The sequence below is a fragment of the Saccopteryx leptura genome, chromosome 4, assembly GCF_036850995.1.
Source record: "Saccopteryx leptura isolate mSacLep1 chromosome 4, mSacLep1_pri_phased_curated, whole genome shotgun sequence".
Lineage (NCBI taxonomy): Eukaryota > Metazoa > Chordata > Mammalia > Chiroptera > Emballonuridae > Saccopteryx > Saccopteryx leptura.
The window spans coordinates 21,784,579-21,788,678 of record NC_089506.1 but is presented as its reverse complement, the minus strand read 5'-3'; the positions used below and the strand labels follow the sequence as shown (position 1 = coordinate 21,788,678).

The following is a 4,100-nucleotide window of genomic DNA, read 5'->3' as shown; positions in this document are numbered from 1 at the left end:
TGAAAATGTCATTGCTTATGAGTGCTCTTGTGAACACATCAGAGCCACAATGGCTGCCACACAAAACTTTGCTTAGTGTGGTTCAGTTTCAAAGCAACACTGACTAAAAGTGAAAGGTCACTAATCCATTGCCCTGCTTAAGTTTAACTGTAGTAAATTTATTTTAAGTAAAGCAAATCTTTTCTACTCTGAAAACATAAAATTTATTATCTGAGCTTTTTTGTTAGAGAAGGACAACATGAGTAATTTTTTATTTGGTTACACTTATTTTTTTTTTAAATCAAAGGGTAGTTTATTAAAAAAGAATCAAAACAGAAACTCTAAGTACCAGTGTGTACATTGTACACATTTAAGTGACTCACAAGAATGAAGTTTTTCATATACATTAAGATCACACCACCAGTTGTTTATCAAAAGATGTTCAACAATAAATCTGACTCCAAACTGCACTGCCATCTTAGAGACTCCATCTGAAACATGCAACAACACCACTGGTAATAAAGCTTTGGAACGGGTGCTCATTCTATTATTTCACTACAAACATGATAGAAAGCAAGATAAGTTGAGAATTTTTTCTAAAATAGAATGGAAGGTGTAGTCCACACCAGCACTCCTCACTCCTCTGCTGCTATTTTTAACAAGTACTCCTTGTCGATCTTGAAGAGTCTCCATCCCTCCTCACTGGACAGATCAGAAGCACCTCTCTTTTTGTAGAAGTTGATAGATGGTTCATTCCACTCTGCTACCAGGAAGTGCATGCTGCTGCAGCGACACTTCATGGCAACCTGGCTTAGATTCTTCAGAATTTCTGATCCTATCCCAAAGCCTCTATAATCACTCATTACGAAGAAGTCCTCAAGATACAAGAGCTTGCCAATCCATGGGTCATAGGTAAAATAGTACATGGAGAAACCAACAACACTGTGTCCTTCCGGAGTGCTGTGCTCCTTGGAGACCTCTGCTACCAGGCAGTGGTAGAAGGAGTGCTCTCCGAAACCATCCTCTAGCAGATCTTTTTCTGTTAATATAACTTGTTCTTCCATATATTCATATTTAGCCAGTTCCTTGATCAGCCGCAAGATGTCACTGTAGTCGGCGGCGGTGGCCAGGCAGATCACGAATTTAGCCATTTTCGTCTTTTGCTTCTCTTCCCTTTGCAGACCAGGCCCCTGTACTTGAACAACAGGAGAAAGTGGTTCTTCATTCGTTTCCTGGGAGCTTCCTCTTCTCAGTCAGGCTGGCACCATGACCCGAGGAGCCTCGGTGAGCGGCGAATGCACTTGTTCACGTTGGGCTGCAACTGCCCCTGGTTACACTTATTTTAAACTACTCACATGTCTAGTTCTACATCCAAGATAGTAATAATAGCTAACATTTGTGAAACACTGTTTTAAATGCTTATCACATCTAAAAGATATAAAAATGGGTCTCTTTCTAAGTTTGGCTAAGGCGTAAAGGCAGTAAATATTAAATACCAAAGTGAGTTGTAAGACAGACCACTCCAGAGGGCTTACAAAGTAGGATGAAAATTGTTTGTACAATTCAACTACTTTAGCCAAGTCCAATATATAAAAGAGTTGAAGCTGAAAGAAAAAATTTTGAAGAAAATGAATTTTGAGAGAGGTGCTCTTTGTAGTGGGGACAAGAAAGGTGACCATTATCAGGTGGACAATTCTACAAATCAGCATGCACGTAGAGCCACTGAACTAAGAGTACACGCAGTCCTTTCCCATGTGCACCAGGGGATTATGATGGGGATGCTTCTTTCCTCATCTAAAGTTAAGGGCTTCCCTGGGACCGTCCAGGGTGCGGTATGTGTCCCCTGTCATAAGGAGGCACGGTGAACCACCATGTGACTTGGACCCAGAGCATCTAGAAGACAAGAGAGAAGAGTAGACTAGAATCATCTGAGTGGAAGATAGTTGCTGCTGTATTAAAATCCCGCTCTTCCAGCCTGGACACAAGAGTGGGAGTTCCCAAATGATGGCTTAATAATGTTCTTTCTTCCTAAGTTATTGGAGTTGAATTTTGTTACTGGTAAATAAGATCCTTGCCAGATACAATTTGGGGGGATTAGAGGCACTATGATCTAGCTCTCAGGAGGGAGCATATTCTCTCCCTTCATTTTTGTTGTTTTTCCAATGTATTTGCTTCATCACATTGGGCGCTCAGGTAGCTGAGACCTGGGCTCAGCTTAGAGGAAGGGGCCCTGGAGCCTGCTCATCCTCGTCAGGGTGCAGCCCCTGGGCTTGTCTCCAGCCCAGGTCAAATGAATCCTACACATCTTGTAGCCAGCTCACAACTCTATGGTCTTAGAGAAGAGGTCCCTCTAAGCCTCTCCTCTCCTCTCCTCTCCTCTCCTCTCCTCTCCTCTCCTCTCCTCTCCTCTCCTCTCCTCTCCTCTCCTCTCCTCTCCTCTCCTCTCCTCTCCTCTCCTCTCCTCTCCTCTCCTCTCCTCCTCTCTCCTCTCCTCTCCTCTCCTCTCCTCTCCTCTCCTCTCCTCTCCTCTCGTCTCCTCCTCTCTCCTCTCCTCTCTTCTCCTTCTCTCTCCTCTCCTCTCCTCTCCTCTCCTCTCCTCTCCTCTCGTCTCCTCCTCTCTCCTCTCCTCTCTTCTCCTTCTCTCTCCTCTCCTCTCCTCTCTTCTCCTCTCCTCTCCTCTCCTCTCCTCTCCTCTCCTCTCCTCTCCTCTCCTCTCCTCTCCTCTCCTCTCCTCTCCCCTCCCCTCCCCTCCCCTCCCCTCCCCTCCTCTCCCCTCCCCTCTCCTCTCTTCTCCTCTCCTCTCCTTGTTTGGTCTCCAGTTCCCCACTATACAGGTCACTGTGATGAGCAGTTTTGGGTGTGTTCCCTGTTGACCCAGGTGAGAGCTTTTCTAGGACAGAAGTCTTGCTTGGTTGTAAGAGTGACTTCATGGGGAGATGGGGAAAGGTGTTATTTAACATGAAAATTCTCTGGCCCTCCTGGGGAAGCTAGCCATATAGCTTCCTTTAATTTCAAGGCAAGGTGAGTAGGTCTCTGTCTTCCTATGCCAATTTGTGAAGAACACTTTTCAACTACTGCCAAGAATTCTAAACCTTTTATTCAAAACACCAACTATTCAGAACAATGCATACCTGTGTGGTTTTCTTTATTTTTTCCAGGAAAGATCATTCTATGAGTTTGTTTATTCTGTAGTATTTTAATATTACAATAAATTTACTAGATTGACATGGGGAGAGGAGAAGTGAGGGATTCTGAATGTAAGAGGGACCTTTGGGGAAAGAACTGGGAAATTTTGAAAATGACAGCTCAGAAGAACTTTGGGAGAAGAAATGAAGTCTTTATGAAGGATTTTTAAGTTTTACCAAGAGGTGTACAAACACAAGGCTAAGCCATCTTCCTACAAAACCTTCAAGAAATTTGCATCACTCACAAATGTTTTGTGAACCTGGATATTATCATCAACATCATCATCATCAAAGTACTATATACATTGTACAAAAGACAAAAAGGACAAAAGTCTTCCTTCCACCTCTGCCTCCCAACCAGTAAAAACAAACAAACAAACAAAAAACCAAAAAAACGACAGCAGATGTATTGTGTCACAGTTCATTTTCAGAGAACAAACCCACCTGATTTGCACAAGGAGACTTATTCTAGTTATTAAGTGCTGTACCAGATTCATTGGGAAGTTGAACAAAACAGAATGTCGGCTGAGTTTCCAGGAACACCCCCCAAAGCCTCAATACAGAATTAGGCCACCAATAGAGCATCTGTTCCTCAGAGTCAGGAAATTACTGAGCGATAAAATGCCCCATATTTGTCACATCTTTACCAGGGTGGGGAGATGGGGACGAGCCAATGGCACCTCTGCTACAATTGCTGTAGGAAAAGCCAAATGTACCTTCCTCTCTGCTCACAAGCACAGATGGCAAATAGCAGCCTCCAAAACACTGTATTCCACTCAGCCCTCTAAAGATGAAATTTCAAACAGAACCATAAGTGCAGGAGCATCCGTTCAACGTGGCCTTTAGCCTTCCCACTTTGGAAAGTAATTGGCACGGGTGCTCTCCACAGGACCGGCACAGTAGAAATCTCCTGCCTAATAGTAAATATATGACTGT

At 43.6% G+C, this 4,100-nt stretch overlaps 1 pseudogene; it reads right to left on the bottom strand.

The window, feature by feature from the left end:
* Positions 1–264: 264 nt before the first annotated feature.
* Positions 265–1,301, bottom strand: LOC136404060 (diamine acetyltransferase 1 pseudogene; annotated as a pseudogene).
* Between the last annotated feature and the right edge of the window lie 2,799 nt (positions 1,302–4,100).